This window comes from Anolis carolinensis, chromosome 1 (assembly GCF_035594765.1).
Source record: "Anolis carolinensis isolate JA03-04 chromosome 1, rAnoCar3.1.pri, whole genome shotgun sequence".
NCBI lineage: Eukaryota > Metazoa > Chordata > Lepidosauria > Squamata > Dactyloidae > Anolis > Anolis carolinensis.
The window spans coordinates 69,175,541-69,196,553 of NC_085841.1; the positions used below are offsets into that span (position 1 = coordinate 69,175,541).

A 21,013-nucleotide genomic window follows, 5' to 3' on the forward strand; every position below is an offset into this window, starting at 1 on the left:
AGATGCCTGGAGAAGTGGGCCGAACCACGGCTGTCGGGGCCAGCATGGTGTTAAGAGAATGCAGTCTGCATTGTCCTGGATTAGTTTTGATAAAACTTGCGTTATCAGGGGAATTTGTGGCTATGCGTATAGGAGCCCGGGAGCCCAGGTGTAGAGAAACGCATCTCCCAGGCATCCCGATTTGACATTCGGTGGCCGCCTTGCGCAAAATAGATTGCACTGATGATTCTCGAGGGAGGCGAACAGATCCACCGAAGGTGGACCCCAAACTCTGAAGATGGCATCCAGTTCTTGTGGATGGACACACCACTTGTGACAGGAGTTGGGGGTTCTGCTCAACATGTCTGGCAGCTCATTGTCCTTCCCAGGGAGATAAAGAGCCAGCAGGTGGATCCTCCTGGGGATGCACCAATTCCAGATCTGCAATGTTAGATGTATCAGCTTGCGGGACCGGGTCCCACCTTGTTTGTTGATGTAGAACTTTGTAGTGGTGTTCTCTGTCAAGAGGCGGATTACACGGCCCTGAGGGCCTTATGGACGGCAACCATCTCCAGAATATTTATGTAGTGGCTCTTCTCTGTTGGGGACCAGGTTCCCCGAACTGTAAGGGTGCCCAAGTGAGCGTCTCATCCCAGGGAGGAATGAATCCGTGGTTAGTTTCATTGACGGTCTTGGTTGATGGAACGGCATTCCCTTCTGAACATTTGTGTGGATGCCTCCACCATCAAAGTGACTTGCGAACGGAGTCGGGCATCGAAAGCATGGCCCTTGGGTCGTCGAGAAGGACGTCGAATTCCGATAAAAACCACATCTGCAAGGGTCACATCCTTAGCCTTGCCAACAGTGCCACAGCCGTTGTGGAGGCCATGTGGCCTAAGAGACACTGAACGGTCTCGGCGCAGACGCAACAAGGATCGAATGTCTTGCAGACTAGCGATCTTAGGGCAGAGAAGGGGTCGTCGAGCAGGAAGGCTTTCTGCCGGACCAAGTCGGCATGGGCACCAATAAACTGGACCGATTGGGATGGCGATAGGTGCGATTTTTCCTTGTTGATCACTAGCCCGAGATCCTGGAGGAGAGACAATGTCAAGTAAATATCGGCAAGCAATCTGGCCCTGGAATTCACTACCAGAAGCCAGTCGTCAATGTAAGGGAATGCTACCACGCCCCTTTGGCAGAGAAAAGCGGCAACGACAGCCATGAAAACTCTAGGGGCAGTTGCAGCCCAAACGGGAGAACGTTGAAACAGAAGCAACAGTGACCTAAAGTAGGTATCTATGATGGGAGGGCCTAATTCCAATGTGGAAATAGGCGTCTTTTAGGTCAACAGTTGCAAACCAAGCGCCTTTCTGAATGAGGGACAGGATCACCGGGAGCATGACCATGCAAAATTTGCGGGGTCTAATACAAGAATTCACGTCTTGGAGGTCTCGGATAGGGTGTAAACCCCCATTTTTCTTCGGCACTAAAAAGTAGTGTGAGAAAAAAACATTTCTGTGAGATCGAGTTGTGTATTCGCTGTATAGAACCTTTCGCCTGGAGGATCCGAATCTCCTCTAACAGCGGGCCCAAAGGAGACGTTGCCTGAATTAGACCTGTTGGGGATGCAGTGTCAAACTCAATGGCATAACCCCTCTCGACGATCTCTAGGACCCATCTGTCGGTAGTAATTCAGCGCCAGGCCCTGAAAAACGGAGCTAAGCGATCCCTAAAATAGGGAAGGGATAGCATCGGAACTCTCGGCCCGTGGGGTGTGGTAAGGAAAGGCATTCTCGGTCCAAGAGAAGAATGAACAGAAAAGCCTTTTGAAACTGGTGAAACGGAACAAAGGGAAGTTTGAGGACTCCTAGAAGCCCTCAATAGAAGCGGTAGGAGCGTACGCCTGCCTGCTCCTACCCTGCTGTTGGCGTCTCAACGAGGATGCCAGCCTCCTAGCTGAGGCTGGTGGGGTAGGTATCCAAGGTCTTGAGTTAACAGGAGCCGGACTAGGACGCCTCTGTTGAAAGGCAGGGTAAGATGGCCAACGCTGTTGTAGTTGGTTTCCAAATTGGGACGGGAAACCAAACCTATGAGTGGTCTGGCGTATCTGATGAGTACGCTCAAGGCTGGAGTCAGTATTAGGGTTAAAAAGTCCTCAATCATCAACAGGAAGGTCTTCAATTGCTGAACTTTTGGAGGCTTGTTGTGCTGGCAGCAAGAGGGCCTGCTCATATAAGAGCCCCTTTAAGCGCGTCTCGCGGTTCTTTCTAGCCTTGGGGGGGGGGGGGTAAATGATTGGCAAATAGCGCAGGAGTGAGCAGCATGCCCCTCGCCCAGGAAAAGCAAGCACATGGAATGTCCATCAGTGTCGGGAAGTTTCCCGCCACACCAGGAGCACTTCTTGAAGAGAGCTGCCATTTTAGAAGCAGGGTGAAAATGGCCTTAAGAGTAGTCAAGCAGTCCATCAGTTCAAACACAGGAGGTCAGCCAAGGTCCAAATCATAGTCCAAAGAATAGTCAAAGGAAGTCCAATGGTCAATATCAGAGTGTAGAGACGATCTAACTGAAAACTAGGCCTAACACTAGAGCAAGAGAGATTCCTAACTGCCTACTGCGGTGGAAAAAAGGAACTAGGGCAGTGGCTCCTCCCACTGCCTATATATACTACAAGGGGGCATGGGCGGGGCCTCCGCCAAAAGTGTATCCTTGAAAGCTTCTAGAGAGTTCCGAAACTGCCGTGTGCATTTCACAGGGACCACGAAGAAGTGAATCCACACAATATGGGATTACTGAGCATGTGCAGTTTCAAACAGAAAGCTTTCCAAGCTGTGATCTTCCACATTTTGGCAGTAACCCCACCCACCCTTCCGTAGGGCAAGAAGGGTGCCCTGCCCCGTGCTTAACAGTTCCTTTGCCACTAAGGCATCTAGATAGGGGGAAGGTTTGCATAAGAGGAGAAGAACAGGAGAGTTCCCGAGGTAGTTGTTGGCTCTGGGGATAGCTTGTCAAGCTCTGAAGTTGTGGAGCCGGTGGAGGAGGTTGGGCCGGGGCCCAGATAACTGTGAGTGTCAACCGGGATGGAGAGTATTGGATCTTGCCTTCAGACATTGGTTCCACTATTACTCAGGTGATGAGTGAAACAGCTGGGCTAGTTGGAGGAACGCCGACAATGGATGAGACAAGACCACTGAGGAAAATGCCTTGTCTCGATTAGATGAAGAGGAGGAAGAATGTGTTTGTGCGTGACTGGGTCCCTCTTCTTATGAGCTGGTCATTGACCGTAATAAAGTGAACTTGAACTTGAGGAGGAAAATGTTTGTTGCCGTCTTCTCTTGGGTGCAGGCTGGCCCAACGAAGTCTGGTTTGCCTTGAGCGATTTTCCCGGTGTCGGGGGAATTGGGAGCGAGGGAGGCTGCGTTGTCTTCTTTATGCTGGCTCACCAAGACTGGTGCGCGTGTTTGAATGCAATACGCATAGATTAGGTAGAGAGTGGAGTCGCTGTGATCAATTGTGTTGAGCTTGCTGAGCCATTGGGCTCGAGGTCAGTGAGGGCCTGGATGGTGGCGAATGAGTCGATAGTGGACGAGCCGCCTTTGGGGATATCGCTGATTTTGAGCCCATCGATGCTGCTGAACTCCTCAACACAGCCACTGATGGTGCTGAGGTAGAAGTGGAAACAGACGTAGATGGAGCTAAGGACTGTTAGTATAACAGTGCCTTTAGCCTGGCAGCCCTATTATTTCATGCTTGGGCCGTGAAGGCTTGGCAATGGTGGTAGGAGCTGACCACATGGCTCCCACCAAGGCAAAGCAAGCACTTGCCTTGGCCATCTGAGTCTGGCATCTTCAATGCACAGTCGGTGCAATGCTTGAAGTGCACCGTTGACATCTCTACGAAGTGCCAAAGAGAACAATGCAGCGGGGGGAAAGGAACTCAGGAGTGTGGGGTCAGGATGCTCTTTTTGCCCTATGGAGGAGTGGGCAGGGTTACCACCAAAAATTGCAAGATTGGGAAGCTTTCAGTTTGATCCTGCACATGCATAGTAATGCCATATTGTGTGCATTCCCAGAGACCACGAAGAAAAATAAGAGGAGGCTGGAATTCGTGTATGCTGGGACTAAGAGTGAGAGGTAAAAAAAAGCAAGAAGCAATTGCTGGGGACACTGGGGTTTGGGTGTGCATGGGTGGTAGTGGAAGGGATCAGGTGGCACTTGAGCTCCCTTCTCATCTGTTTATATAAGGGGACTTGGGTAGCCATGTATCTATGGGGTCACTGGAACCAAACACCTCACAAGGAGGATCTACTACATAAGCAACATTTGAGTATCTGTTACATTTTCTTACATTACAACTTTAAACCTAATTCTAAACTGAGCTTTGCAAAACATATTCAAGACTATTTTAAACAAGTGGAGTCATCTACTAACTATATTTCCCTGTGTAATACATGAATCTGAACTATGTGTCGATTTCATACTTTATTCTTCCAGCTCTTAAATGTCAATCATATGAAAAGAACCTTACTTTTAAATGTTTTCACTATATCTGATATATGTGAAACTAGAAATCAATATTCAATCTCCTCTGTGATCCACAAATACAAAAGAAATGGAAATTAAAAACACAGATATAAGAAATGAAAGGGTAATGTACTGCGAAGTTAACAGATGTTCATTTGTTAAGAGAACATTATGCAGTTATTTTCAACAAGTATTATGGCACATGTTGAATTATAAAGTTAAATAGATCTGTCATACTTTCCAAAATAGTCCTGAATAACTGAATCTGTTCATATCATGTATTTTCATTGAGCTGTTTAGAAGTGTCACAATTCAAAGATACAAATATGGAATCAAAATTCTACACACTGGAAGCTTTACACATCACTATCCCATTATATAAAATCTATATATGTAGTGATAAACCAAGAATGTTTGTGTTTCAGCTTGTTCAGTATTACTTTGGAAAGAACACTAACAAAAGATAGAACATTGGAAAATCTTTACCAATAAAATTGGGCTTACTTGATGTACAACAGACATCATTCGCAAGGGAACTACAAGCAAATTTATTTGGCACCATACAGTATATACTTTAGAGATTATGAACCAATCAGAATTCCCTATTACAGTAGCAGAAACAGAAAGGCACTTTAGAACAGCATTAAATGAGACAATGTCTAAATCAGTCAGAATAGTGCCCAATATTATAGCTGATCTTCAAAGAGCCTTATGTCTTGAGTACAATTATATGTCCACAGAAATAAAATACAAGATACACTGGTATACAGTGAGGGTTTATAAGTATGTCTGACTAGTGAAATATCATAAACATACATTACATTTACATAGTGTTTCTATGAACACAAGACCAAACTAACAAAGGGAATGGATTTAATGTTAGCGAAACAAGAGCAATAGTACCCTGTCATTTATTTTCTTGACTAATTCTGTTTGTCAAGATTATAGGATCTAGCACTTTAGTTATGTCTAGCCTATTCTTGTTTACAACAACAGATTAAAATTATTTCAGTTTACTGCTAAAATAGTAATAATTCCGGCCTGATAATTGCATGAACGTTCACCCTGATAAAAACTGATTTAGGCAGTTTTGTTTTCATATTAAGATGATTTTTTTACTAGTGGTTGCCCAATCTGTACTCTCAAGACCACATAAAACTGCATTCCACTAATGGTGATAAGCATACTTTCCTCACTTTGCTTATATGCATTTCCTACATGGTTTGTTTAAGGGTTGTACTTTGGCTATCCCTGGTGTGAGACTACATTCATGTATAAAGTATGATTCACAAATTCTTCAAGAAAACGTAACTGAGTGCCTATGAATGGTTCATAGAATTTATGAGATCTGATGTTCCTACAGAGGAACCTGCATGTAAAACAGTGCTAATAAGAATAAAATGGTAGCATCCAAGACAAAAAATAAAGGTAGTGCTATGCCTAGTGCAGTGGTTCTCAACCTGGGGGTCACCAGATGTTTTTGGCCTACAACTCCCAAAAATCCCAGCCAGTTTACCAGCTGTCAGATTTTCTGGGAGTTGAAGGCCAAAAACATTTGGGGAGCCCAGGTTGAGAACCACTGGCCTAGTGGAAGAGTACAATCACACTACTAGTATATCTACACCACCCACTGACTGCTGACCTCTCGGTCTTTGGGACCTGACAGAAAGTAGATGAATTAGAGATGTTTCATTTTTTAAAACAATACTTAATGTAGTAGACATTAAATCAGTGTAACAAACATTAGATCATTATTTCTAACACAATGCCTTCCGTGTGTTTTAGGCAACACTAATCCAAAAACAGTGGATACATGCTTAAATTGCAATCAAAACATCTGGAGAACATTATCTTGGGGAAGGCTATCGGCAAGATTAACCTTTTCACATGGCATGTGGACATATGTGAAATGCAACATGAGTAGCCCCAAATGATCTAAAACCTATAAATCCAGGTGAAGTCTGACTTGGCCATGGTGGTCCACACCTAAGTTATCTCCAGACTGGATTACTGCAATGGGCTCTACATGGGGCTGCCTTTGAAGACGGTTCAGAAACTACTGCTGGTACAAAGATCAGTGGCCAGATTAATAACTGGAGCTAGCTACAGAGAGCAGTCAACCCTCCTGTTCAAGCAGCTCTACTGGCTACCGATAAGTTTCCGGGCCCAACAAAGCCCTAAATGGTTTGGGACCTGCTTATCTCTGCGATCGCCTCCTCCCCTATGAATCCGCACAGGCCCTAAGATCTTCCAGGGAGGGCCTTCTCTCGCTTCCACCTCCGTCTCAAGCATGGTTGGTGGGGACGAGAGAGAGGGCCTTCTCAGTAGTGGCTCCCTGACTTGGGAACTCGCTCCCCATGGATATTAGACTGGCTCCTTCATTGTCCACCTTCTGCCGGAGTTTAAAAACATGGCTGTTCCGGTGCGCTTTTGAGTGAAGAGGCTACCAGCCATGTATCTCATTTTCAAATGCTGCTACACTTTAATACTGCCCCCATTTTATAGATTTTAGTGCTTTAACATGATCGGTTCCTTGTCCTCCCCCACCTGTCTCTATTTTACTCATGAACTTTACTCAGAGTTTTGCACTAATCACCCTCTGTACATAGCAATTGAGGTATTAGTTTTAATAATTGTCATGTTATGTTGTTTTTATAACTATGTTATTATATTGTGCTTTAAATGTATGAATTGTTTTTCTTATGTAAGCCGACCTGAGTCCCTCCGGGTAGATGGAGGCGGGGTACAAGAATAAAGTTGCTGTTGTTGTTGTCATTATTATTATTATTATTATATTTCAAAATCAATGCTCTTTCATGGGTCTAAGAAGTCTAAGACATCAAAACTGTAATATAACAATTTCATAAATAAACTGAACAGAAGTAGCACTTTAATAAGCAATTCAACTCGTTCTGAGAAAATGATAAATAACTGTGCAAGGTCTATCTTTTTAAGAAATATCAATAATATATATGTTTCTTATCTTAGAACTATCGTTGAAAATCAATTCCAAGGGCTCTGGATTATTGTTTTATCACTGCTTCTCTAATCTGGACTAAACAGATTATCTCTGTGATCTTGGTAAAATGAGTATTCTATAAAGCAGCAGGTGCTCCCATGTTTAAAAGGTTTTTAACACAAAACAACAGCTAAAAATGTAGTGGGAGATTTAGAATGAATTACTAAATCCTTTAAATCCACATTATTCACCTCTAATAACCCATGTACTGAAGGGCTGGAGAGTTTAACTAGGAACCAGCTTTGCTGTTTCATGTAAGTGCACAGACCAACTGCATGAAGCTTGGGTGGTTTTCAGGTCAATATAAAAATTTATGGCTTTTAATAAGACCAGCAATATTAAGATTTGTTGGTGGTGCTGTTGATGAGCAATAGATAATGGCACTGGACAAGGGCCTTTTCTATAGCTGGTTCATCTTATGGAACCTTCTGCTAATGAGATATTTCAATGTTTCCCTAAAATACCATTTAATTGATGATACTGCTGGAAATGGACAGGACTATCATTTCTACAATAATACATGTTGCTTGTACTGTTCTGATCATTTTTAGAGATATTGCTAAATGTATGTTTTAAAATGCAGCTGAGAACTGCACTCTGCAGAAATATATTTCATCAAATACGCTGAGTTCTCAAACACCAGGGTGGTGTAGGGGGATGTCTAAAAGCCAACAATGAATAGTAACCAGTGCAGCTCACTCAATACTGAAGTAATGTTTAAAATGGTCAGGTGCCAAAGGCTTTCCAAACTATGTGTTGAAACAAGTTTGTGTGTTGGCTGCAGTCTGTAGGTATGTCACACAACCCTAATACGAAAGAAACCTCTGTGTTTATGTGAAATAAGCAAGGACTTGTATATTCTTAAAAATAAAAGTTTTCATAAATTATATGGTATCACCAGAGATTTCATTATTACAATTTATATATGTGTTCATATCTCTTATAAGGGCTTCTTTTGACCTCTAATTTGCTAATAAAACTGAATTACTACATTGAGAAATGATGCATGTCGAAAGTGTATCACCAACCTGGGTGTCGGGACCCCTGGGGGGGGGGGTTGTGAGAGGGGTGTCAGAAGGGTCACCAAAGACCATCAGAAAACAGATATTTCTGATAGTCTTAGGAACCCCTTTGACAGAGAAGGCTGAACTCCAGCAGTATTCAATGTTGGCCATGTAGTTAGTGTGCAAAGTTTGGTGTAGATCCATTGTGGGCTGGGTTCAGAGTGCTATTTGATTGTAGGTGAATTATACAACTTATAATTGTATAAGGGACTGTATAGAAATTTAAGAGTCAAATATTATCTGCATGAAGATGTAATCACTATCAAGCTATTTCAAATAAAACAAAGTGTATTTTAAAATTAGTAATAATTACTATATAGTTAGTAATAATATGAAAAAATACAATGTGAAAATATGAAATTCAATCAATGTTATAATAAGTTTAGATTTTTGCCTGCTGAATAGAAAACAAAGACATCTAAATGGAATTGGATACCAAGAACTATATTTACAGTTCAGTTTAAAGTACAGACTATTCTCCCACAAGCATCTTAACACCTAAGTAGTTTATATTTCCAAAACGAACACCCAAGCCCTTCAGGACACCTCCAAACGAGCCCTTCTCCAAACTACACTCAAAGATCATCTACCCACAGAACACCCCGAAAATGTTGAGGAACATTGGAACAAACTGAAGACCTCCATCATCACAGCCTGCGAAGAAACCACTGGATACCAAACTAAGAAACATCAACACTGGTTTGACGATAACGACAAAGAGATCCAACAGCTAATTGATAACAAAAGGAAAGCCTTCCAAACATGGGAGAGAGACACCAACTGTGCTGCCAAGAAAAAGATCTATGCTAGTGCAAAAGCTGAGGTCCAAAGAAGGACCAGAGAACTCAAGAACATCTGGTGGACAAAGAAGGCTGAAGAAATCCAACACTTTACAGGTACCCATGATGCTCAGGGATTTTTCAAAGCCACAAAGATCATTTACGGACCAAGAAACCATGGCATACAGCCTCTACGCTCATCAGATGGAACGAAAATTCTGAAGGACAAAACATCAATTGCACTACGTTGGAAACAGCACTATCAGAACCTGCTGAATCGCAGCTCCAATGTAGCCGAAGAGACCCTCTCACAAATCCCGCAACAACAAACCAGGGATGAGCTTGCAGCACTGCCTAGTTTGGAAGAAGTTAGCAATGCCATCAGCCAACAAAAAAACAACAAAGCCAGCAGACCTGATGGGATCCCTGCTTAAATCTTCAAAGAGGGTGGACCTGAGCTGATATAACAACTCCGCCAGCTCACTGAAAAGGTGTGGGTGATCGAGAACATCCCAGCAGACTTCAAGAATGCCACCATCATCACCCTTTTCAAGAAAGGGGATAGAACAGACTGCGGGAACTATTGCGGTATCTCCCTTCTAACCTCCGCTGGGAAAATCCTCTCAAGAATCCTTGCAAACCGCCTTCTCCCTGTCTCAGAAGACTCCCTCCCAGAATCCCAGAATGGCTTCCGTCCTTCCAGAGGAACAGTGGACATGATCTTCACTGCTCGACAGCTCCAAGAAAAATGCAGGGAACAAAACCAACCTCTTGTGATGTCTCATGGGCCATGTAGTCCTGTTCCTAGTATTATTGTGGCAGATGAAGAGGAAAACTTGGATTTCCCACCGTTTCAGCCAGAAACGGAGCCCTTGCACCTGCAGGATATTTGCCCTCCAGAAGTCAGCCAAACAAGCCTTCCGTGGAAAACAGCCCTTCCGCTGGATGGAGCAAGCAGAGGAAGGGTTCCAGCAACTAAAAAAGCTATTCACATCCCAGCCAATTCTACAGCACCCTGATCCTAAAACCCCTTTTGTTGTGCAGGCTGACGCCTCCAATGTGGCAATCGGGGCTATACTCATGCAACCGGTGGGAGAACATCTTCACCCTTGTGCCTTTTACTCCCGTCAACTAACAGCCCCAGAGAGAAATTATACTATTTGGGAAAAGGAACTTTTGGCCATAAAGGCAGCCTTTGAAAATTGGAGACATTGGTTAGAAGGGGCCAAATTTCCCATTGAAGTTCATACTGACCATCGTAATTTAGAACATCTAAGAACGGCCCGCAAGTTAAATCAAAGGCAGCAATGCTGGGCTTTGTTTTTTGAGCGTTTTGACTTCCAGATCCATTATGTAACCCCTGCTCAGACCAAGCAAGCAGATGCTCTTTCACGGAAACCAGAGTATGCTGCAGGGCGCAGAGAAACCTTCGAATCTCAATTGCTACAGCCTGAAAACTTTGCCACGCTCACAGTGGGAAACACCAAATCCACTACAGTTGAACCAACTCCCTCTACTCCAGGACCCCTTTGTGCTCAAGAAATTAGAGCCAGTCAACAAGCAGACGCCTGGGCTCAAGATCAAATTCGCCAAGGACTACGTTTCCCTTTCTCACTTAAGGATGGGTTATTATGCTACAGAAATCATGTCTACATCCCCCCAGGACCAGGTAGGGAAAAGGCACTTCGCCTGTGTCATGACTGCAAGCCAGCAGGACATTTTGGACTATTTAAAACTATGCATTTGATCCTACGAGACTTCTGGTGGCCCAAAATCCGCAAGGATGTAGAGAAATATGTCAATACCTGCCCAGTATGTCAGCGTTCCAAGACAAGAAGAGAGAAACCCTCAGGACTATTGCATCCCCTTCCTACTCCATCTCGTCCATGGGAGATAATTTCCGCGGATTTTATCACTGATCTACCACCCTCCCTTGGATTCACCACGATCCTAGTGGTGGTGGACCTTTTTACCAAGTTGGCTCATTTCATTCCCTGCGATGGCCTCCCCACGGCCAAAGAGACTGCAGATTTATTTCTTCAGCATGTTTTCAGACTATATGGATTACCTAAGAGTTTAGTCACAGACCGTGGAACTCAATTCACCTCTCGTTTCTGGAAGGCACTACAAAAACTATTGGGCATAGACTCTCGTTTATCTTCAGCTCATCATCCCCAAACGGATGGGCAAACTGAGCGCACCAATGCCACTTTGGAACAATACCTTCGCTGTTATGTAAACTACCAGCAGGACAACTGGGCTTCCCTGTTACCTCTGTCAGAGTTTGCCTACAACAACGGTGTCCAGGCTTCAACCAAAGAAACCCCGTTCTTTGCAAACTACGGCTTCCATCCACGTTTCTTTCCTCCTGTCATTGAAACCTCAGAAGTCCCCGCAGCGGAGGACTGGCTGCAAGAACTCACAGCGGTGCAACAACTATTGCTCCAGCAACTGGACCAAGCCAAGGAGGACTATAAACGCCACGCTGACAGTCATCGCCAGCCGGGCCCCGAGATCAAGGTAGGAGATCGGGTTCTTCTGTCCACACGCTTTTTGCCCTCCCACCGCCCCTGCCGGAAGCTAGATGCCCGTTTCATTGGTCCCTATCCAGTGGTGGCGCAACTTAACCCCGTGACTTTCAAACTCCAACTTCCGCGCTCTATGCGCATTCATCCAGTGTTTCATCGCTCCCTGCTCCTTCCGGCGGATGGTGTGCGCCCTGATGCAGACCGGCCGGCCCCCACTCCTGTTTTGGTGGATGGGGAGGAGGAATTCGAGGTTCAGGACATTTTGGATTCTCGCTTCCACCGCCGCCGCCTTCAGTATCTCATTGACTGGGTGGGTTTTGGCCCCGAAGAACGTTCTTGGGAAGACGCTTCCACAGTCCATGCCCCTGACCTAGTCCGCCGCTTCCATCAGGCCTACCCTGCCAAGCCGCGACCCCGCGACTCGAGGAGAGAGGCCATGTTTGAGGGGGGCCTTGAGGGCGGGGATAGTGTGATGTCTCATGGGCCATGTAGTCCTGTTCCTAGTATTATTGTGGCAGATGAAGAGGAAAACTTGGATTTCCCACCGTTTCAGCCAGAAACGGAGCCCTTGCACCTGCAGGATATTTGCCCTCCAGAAGTCAGCCAAACAAGCCTTGAGCAGAAATCTCCCCCATTTTCTCGCCGAGATTATTATAATCAACAAAGAGGCGCTCGCGAGGCGACTCGCCGGAGCGCCAGGATTGCTGCCAGACAATTAGATGATTAAGTCTGTTTCCCTTGGGAAAGTTTAAGGAGTCCTGCATCTGGACACAGTATAGGTTTCGATTCTTGTTCCCCAGAGAAAATGTGCTTTGGCGGGAAAACAAGATCCTATATAGGTGTTTGGCCACAAAGGAATCCTTGCGGAGTCAATTCGTCAGCTCGTGGAGTGAGATCGTGTGTAGACTTCGTACCCCAGTTCCCAGCTCCTGAATCAAGTTCCCAGCCCTGTCTTGTTCCACGGATTTCTATGGACTCACTTCTTGTTCCACGATTGCCTTGTTTCAAGTTGGACCTTGCCAAGTCTCAAGTCTTGCCTTGCCTTGCGTTTTAAACCACGGACCCTGCTTCTCGAATTCCAGCCTTGTTTTCCTTTCCTTCGGATTTACCTTGAGCCTCAAAGACTATGGACAGTTCCCCACACTATTGCTTGCCAAATAGTGTGTGTTTCGGTGAAGTGGATTATAACTTTGGACTTTAATATCATATATTGGACATTGTTTTCCTGGACTATATTTGACCTTCCCTGAAAGGTCTACTTCTGAACTATATTCTACACTTGTTTTTATTGACTTTAAATATTTCTTTAATAAAGATATTAGATAGATTCTGGCCTCTGCGTATGGTTATTGGTGCTCTGCAGCCTGGGTCCTGACACCTCTGTACATGGCATTCATTGACCTTGCAAAGGCATTCGACACAGTGAATCGCAGCGCTCCCTGGACCATCCTCCAAAAAATTGGGTGCCCTGACAAATTTGTGAACATCCTTTGGCTCCTCCATGATGACATGATGGCAACAGTCTTGGACAGCAACGGCTCCCAAAGTGACCCATTTAAGGTGGAATCAGGCGTTAAGCAAGGATGTGTTATTGCCCCTACCTTATTTTCCATCTTCATTGCTATGATACTTCACCTTGTTGATGGGAAACCTCCCACCAGAGTGGAAATCATCTATCAGACAGATGGCAAGCTATTTAACCTCAGCAGACTAAGAGCCAAAACCAAGGTCACCACAACATCTGTTATAGAACTCCAATATGCTGATCACAATGTAGTCTGTGCGCACTCAGAAGAAGACCTACAAGCCACTCTAAACACCTTCGCAGAAGCATACGAGAAGCTTGGCCTCTCATTGAACATCGAGAAAACCAAAGTGCTCTTCCAACAGGCACCAGCTAATCCCTCTGCAATGCCAGGAATACAACTTAATGGTGTAACATTAGAAAACCTTGACCATTTCCGCTACCTTGGCAGCCACCTCTCCACAAAAGTCAGCATCAACACTGAAATACAACACCGCCTGAGCTCTGCAAGTGCAGTATTTTTCAGAATGAAGCAGAGAGTGTTTGATGACCAGGACATCCGTAGAGATACCAAGGTGCTTGTATATAAAGCCATTGTCCTCCCAACCCTGCTCTATGCCTGCGAAACGTGGACGGTCTACAGACGTCACACCAAACTCCTGGAGCATTTCCATCAGTGTTGCCTCAGAAAAATCCTGTAAATCTCTTGGGAAGACAGGCGGACAAATGTCAGCATACTGGAAGAAGCAAAGACCACCAGCATTGAAGTGATGCTCCTACGCCATCAACTCCACTGGACTGGCCACATTGTCCGAATGCCCGATCACCGTCTCCCAAAGCAGTTGCTCTACTCCGAACTCAAGAACAGGAAATGTAATGTTGGTGGGCAGGAAAAAGAAATTTAAAGATGGGCTTAAAGCCAACCTTAAAAGCTGTGGCATAGACTCTGAGAACTGGGAAGCCCTGGCCCTTGAGCACTCTATTTGGAGTTCAGCTGTGACCAGCAGTGCTGCAGAGTTCGAAGAGGCACGAATGGAGGGCTTAAGGGAGAAATATGCCAAGAGGAAGGAGCGTCAAGCCAACCCTGACCAGGGCCGCCTTCCACCTGGAAACCAATGTCCTCACTGCGGGAGAACATGCAGATCAAGAATAGGTCTCTTCAGCCATCTACGGACACACTCCCAAGATAGAAGACAATCATCCTCGAACTACAAGGGATCGCCTAAGTTATATTTCCAAACTATCTAACCTTCACATCAGCTGTTTCCCCTCTGTAGGCTACAACAGTAGGGATTAAACCACCTGCTAGATATTTTTTGCTTTATTTATGATTCCATTTCATGACATCACAATGTCACTAGATAGTATAATATCAAACCATAAAACAGAGACCTCATCTGCTTTTAGAAATGCTATGGACAATAGGCCCTTCTTTTTTGTGGATTCTGCATCTGCATATTTAAGCCTCCATAAAGTGAAAATTATATACTCAAAATGTTAGCATTTTCCACCAGTACAGCTGCTGGCAATGAGGAAGATGTCGTTTTCTCCCCACTGCCCCCCAATACTGTATAATCTGAATCTTCTCAGTCCTGCCTTCTGATAAGAGCAGATACAGCTGCTTAAGGCTGTTGTATGCAGCGGGTTTTTGGAGAGAACACAAGGGCAGGAGAATAGCTTAAAAAATATGTAGCTGCAGAGAGAGAGCCATGAAGTCGTAGAGGGAAATGAGGATCTGTGAAACAGCAGGAGGCATGGATTCTCATCATTTCATGTACTATAGTTTGAATCTACACATCTGAGTCTGCAAATATGCTAGGTTCACTGTATGCAAAAATGTAATAGGAAGGTCTTAAAGTGTTGTAAGACATAGTGGTGGAAAACTATGTTTGAATACATGGTATTTGCACAAAAGCACGTAGGGTTCTATGCTGTACTTTCAAACATTTACCTGAAATCACGCGTATTATTGGGAGATAGGGGTGTTCATTTCATTCTGTAATGGATCACACTGCTCCAAAGGATCAAGTTTCCTGCTTGGACAACGAGGATACCGCTGAATCTACAAGATCTACCAGATTAATGCCACAGGGCATCCCAACTTCACTAGCTGAAGATGCTGTGTCAATTGTAAACCTTTGCATATAGGAACTAGCTATAGTCTTGCATATTTTAGTAACTCCAAGATAAGACAAATTGAATATATATGGTAGTGTACTGAGATGTCTAACAATATTAAAATCAAGCTATAGCACAGATGCTAGATTATTAACTCAGATTAGTCGATGAGAACACATCTAAACATTAAACAGATAAACTGGTTCCAGGCCCCAAACTGTTATTGTTATGATTGAGCCTCATGGCTCTGCTTCTGGCAGACGTGGACGTAAGACTCCTCGAGAGTCAGATACTCTCGAGGAGCGAGAAAGAAAGAGGCTGCGAGATATCTTTGCAGAACCATCTGACGAAGAATCTTTTAAGGGGTTCACGGAGAGAATGGAGGAAGAGCTGGTTAGCTCGGAAGAGGATGAGATGGATTGGACTCGGGTAAGGGAGGAGTTGGGTGCCACTGGCAATAATGGGATGGAAGATGAATGGGGACCTTCAGGATTAGACCCATGGACAAGCTGGAGGGATGGGACGGGATCCACAGCTGGGGATGCTGTGGGGCGTAGTCAGAGGTGTTCCAGCTCTGATGAGGAAAGTGATGAGGAAACGCCCGGGTTAAGGAGGGCAGCTGATAGTGATGAGGATTTGTAACTGGCATAAAATGAGGCTTGGGAGCAATTGCAAATTGCGTTGGGCAAGGTAATCTGGACGAACGCTTGGGATCTGTGTGGGACGCTTTCCTGAAGACTGGTGTGTTTTCGTGTGCTGATACGTAAGTTGTTTTGGAATTTGGGTTCAGATGGCGGGAGGAATTGTGTGGGCTTTTGTTTGTGCAAAACTTCTGCTTAATCTCAATAGCTTTGACCTTCCGTCGTCTTCTTGACGGACGCCATCTGCTACTCTGGATTTACGGACTGAAAACTGACTACGGGCTCGCTTTCTCCTATTGGACTTGGAAAACTGCAAACGTCTGATTCTGCCTCTCGACCTTCGGAACGAACTGGGACTACGCTACTGCTTCAATCCTTGGCTGCTGAGTTTGTATTGGAAATTTGCCTTGCTGTGTGAAGGAGTGACTCCTAGTTACTCAAAACATAGTGCTGGCAGCAGAGAGGCATCTGCTGCCAATTAGTTGCATTCTTTTGAACTCTTTGTTTCCCAGCTTCTGTTTGTTTATCCCCAGGCTGAAGCAAGCTGTTTTGATTTTACCCGGATTAAACTCCGGTTTAATCCGGTTTATCTTTTGAACGTTTTTCTTGCCCCTTTTTGTTTTTAAAGGCTAAAGTTGCCTTGCCCTTGTCTTTTACGGGCATTTTGAGTTCTGTAAATCCAATAAACTCTGTTATCTTTGATCTTGTGGCGTTCTGTCCTTGACAGTTATGGTCTGGGAATTATGGAAGTTTCTCCTTCATGAAATATTGATTTTAACTCACCCTCTCAAGCATTACTTCAGTAGTTCCCATCTTCTTAAATCGGTTATGGCACTCCATCTGCAATGTTCTCTTAAGAGAGGTTTGCCTGGTTCCCATTCTATCAGTTGGGCCACCAAACAATGAAATCATTGTTCTCTTTGAATTCATGACTAAACTGGTCTTTATGTTTGTATCCATTTTAATCTTTCTACTTTTGGTATTAATTTGTTTTAAGTATGAATTTTATCACTATGCTACCTTATCCTGTTTTTTGTGGTTATTTGGGCTGGGCCCTACGTTAGCCGCGGGGAGATGGAGGCGGGGTATAAAAATAAAGAAGTAGTATTAGTAGAAGTTGTTGTTGTTATTATTATTATTATTATTATTATTATTATTATTATTATTATTATATAAGTTTAACTGGTTGGCCAACATTCACTTCAGACATGGCCACTATTGTTATCTAATAAATCATTATCCTCCCAGACCTCCTGAAAACTTTGGTCCAGAATAATACCCCCTTCTGTGTACATCCAACTGCAGGAATTAAGCTTGATCCTTGCTGGTCATGCCCCCCTCACCTCCCCTAGTCATGAGGAAACACTAGAGCAGAATAGTAAATTGTGCACACAACGTGTCAATGCACAAAAGTGCTTACTTGATATTTTCTCTCCAACAGTCATAGAAGGACATACAAGTACAATGCCTACAAATATCACTAACAAGATCCTGGCTCTAATTAAGAGGAATGTACTTCACAACTTCTGTAATTCATTAAAATGAATTCAATCCAAAATGGTTAAAACATTATATAATTTCAACCATTTAAAATAGGTGTCACTGCCTTTGCCCTGTTAAACAAGCATTTGAGTACTTAGTTGTGTATTATGGGTGCTCTGTTAGTTCACTGGAAATGATAAAAATGCAGTTAAAGCACAGAAAGGTTATGCTAAAATACCAAGTGGGCAGTTCTAAGAAGAAAAATCAAATATTATCAATACTTTGTATTAACAATATTTTTTCATTAAGAGTCTACATTTGAAGATCTGAATAATTCAGTGTCTTACACATGGAAAACAAAATAGACATTTCCCCCCAGAAATCTAGTTTAAAAAGAAGCCTCTAATACTGTGATGACCCATGGGCCTTGTAGTCCTGCTCAGGACATTGTAATCCCTGATGAAGAAGAAAACTTGGGTTTTTTACCTTCCCAGTCAGAACTGGAATCTTCTCAGCCAGATCTTTCCCAGGCAGATCTGGGAACCTTGCACCTGCAAGAAAGTTGTGTCCCAGAAGTATGCCAAACAAGCCCAGAGCCTACTTCTCCCGTGTTCTTGCGCCGTGAGTTTGTAAACAACAGAGGGGTTTGGAAGCAGCTTCGCGCAGGAGTGCTAGAATTGCAGCTAAGAATGTAGCCAATTAAGACTGCTTTTCGTGAGAATCTTTAGGGAGTCTAACATCTGGTCTCAGAGTTTAGCTTTCGTTTCTGGTTCCCAGAGAACTGCTTCGGCGGGAAAGTTAGACTCTATATAGGTGTTTTACCCGCGTAGTAACTTCGCGGAGTCAATTCGTCAGCCTCCGGAGCGAGTTGTGTCTGGACAGCGCGCTCCGTTTCAAGCCTCGTTCCTGCTCAAGCCTTGTCCTGCTTTCCAGCCTTCGCTCCAGTTTCCAGCCTTTGTTTACCTACGGACCTTGCTTGTTTCCCAGGACTAAACCTTGCCTTGTATCACGGATTTTACCAAGTTATTCCACGGACCTTGTTCTTGTTCCTTGTTACCTTGTTCCACGTTTTAAGCCTTGTTTCAAGTATCAAGTTATTTCCTAGCCTTGCTCAAGTTTATGGACTAAAGGTCCTTGTCATCTCCCCTCACTTTGCCTGGCAAAGTGAGTGTTTCGGTTATTGGATTACAACTTTGGACCATAATATTTCATATTAGACATTGCTTTTTTGGACTAATTTTGACCTTTCCTGAAAGGTCTGCTTCTGAACTAACTTTTACATTTATTTTTATTGATCTTATATATTTCCTTAATAAAGATATTAGATAGAATCTGGCCTCTGCGTATGGTTATTGGTGCTCTGTAGCCTGGGTCGTGACAGTTTGACTCCGCCACCCTAAGCACCAATTAACCTCGGCCAGAATGTCTACCGGAACCGTACCTGGACCGAGCGGCCAGCCGATTACCTACACCATCGACAAGGATGAGGTGGATCGAATCCGTGATAAGCTCAATGCCCAGGATGGAGAAATAAAAGGTTTGAAGGAACGCGGAATCCGTCTACCGGCCATGGCGTTGCCAACCAAGTTTACTGGAGAAGCTTCTAAGGTTCATGTTTTCCGTCGCCAATGCCAAGCTTATCTAGAGGCCCGTGCTGCCGAATTTCCCCAAGAAGACATCAAGGTGGCATGGGTTTACAGTCTTCTAGACGGGCCAGCGGCCAACTGGGCGACGGCACTGTTCGACCAAGCCTCTCCACACCTAAGATCCGCGCAACGCTTCTTGGACCACCTTAAAGAGACTTGGGGAATCGAGGACAATTTGGAGGCAGCCGGTCACAAACTCCGTCGCCTCTTCCAAGGAGACAGACCTATGTCTCAGTACATAGCCGAGTTCCGAGTGCTGGCCCACAACACCGGCTGGAATGATGTAGCCCTCAGAGGACAATTCCGGGAGGGTCTCAACATCGAAATGCTGGAGGAAATCTCCAAGGTGGATCCTCCCCAGACCCTCGAAGCACTCATTGATCAATGTTTACGGGCTGAAGTCATGATTGCCAACAGGAAACAGTGGGTTCGAGGCCAGAGCGGTAGAGCTGGGGCAAAACCCCCCGCTCCCGCCAGCATTCAGCCACGTCCAGTGTGGAGACCCCCACCACCAACCCCATACCCCAGAGGAAGCGAGGAGGTGCCGATGCAGTTGGGCAACGTGCGTCCCAGATTAGATGCCGCCGAGAAGGCCCGTCGTCAACGCTTAAACCTCTGTTGGTACTGCGGGAACGGGGGCCACTTCGCCAGAGAGTGCCCAGCCAAAGGGAAGCCCGCCGCCCGTCTTGCGGCGGCGTCCTCCACGGAGACGAAGGCGTCTGAGCCGGCTGGCACACAGCCGGCGGGGGAAGCCAACGACCGGGCGTAGAGAGGCTCGCCAACCCGGTCAAAAAACCCATTCAAGAGCCGCCAACCGGGGTCCTGTTCCTTCTCGTGGTCACCTTATGGTCAGCAAAAAGGGGACCCGTCATGATCCACGCCATGATAGACTCCGGAGCCACCAACAATTTCATTGATAGAGAGTATGCCGACTCTCTGGGATTACAATATCATGATTTCAAGAATGCCCGTGTGGTGCAAGCCATAGACGGCCGCCCCCTCAAGACGGGCCCCGTAAGTCAGTGGTCGGAACCCACCAGGATGTGGATAAGGGAACATATGGAAGAGATTTCCTTCTTTGTTACCGAGGAGCCAAGGTTTACACCAAGCTGGATCTTCGGGGGGCTTACAACTTAGTTCGCATCAGAGAAGGGGACGAGTGGAAGACCGCCTTCCAGACCAAATTCGGATTATTCGAGTCCCGAGTTATGAATTATGGATTATGCGGAGCTCCCGCAACGTTCCAGCATTTTGTCAATGACATTTTTCAGGACTATCTAGATAGGTTCTTGATAATCTACCTGGACGATTTTTTGGTGTTTTCTAGATCACAATCAGAACATGAGAACCACGTCAAAATGGTGTTACAACGATTGCGGGATCATGGACTTTATGCCAAGTTGGAAAAATGCGCTTTTGACCTACAAGAGGTAGATTTCCTTGGTTACCGTATCTCGCCTCTAGGGCTCTCCATGGATCCAGCCAAGGTTTCAGCAGTATTGGAATGGCGGGCGCCAACTAACAAGAAAGAGGTGCAGCGTTTCTTGGGGTTCGCGAACTATTACCGCAAGTTCATTCCAGATTTTGCCCGCTGGTCTGACCCAATCACTAGCTGCATCCGTGGAAAACAGCCCTTCCGCTGGACTGATCAAGCAGAGAAAGGGTTCCAGCAACTAAAGAAATTATTCACGTCCCAGCCAATTCTACAGCAC

General features: G+C 45.0%; 1 protein-coding gene and 1 long non-coding RNA gene across 7 annotated transcripts in view; one reads left to right on the forward strand and one right to left on the reverse strand.

Annotated features, from left to right (window-relative positions):
- The window catches only part of qki (QKI, KH domain containing RNA binding), a 183,095-nt gene that overhangs the window by 111,242 nt on the left and 50,840 nt on the right, over positions 1-21,013 (reverse strand). The window lies entirely within an intron of this gene.
- LOC134297820 (uncharacterized) lies at positions 15,762-16,875 on the forward strand. The gene is made up of 2 exons (XR_010004699.1): positions 15,762-16,295; positions 16,382-16,875. It is a non-coding gene; the product is annotated as an uncharacterized LOC134297820 (long non-coding RNA).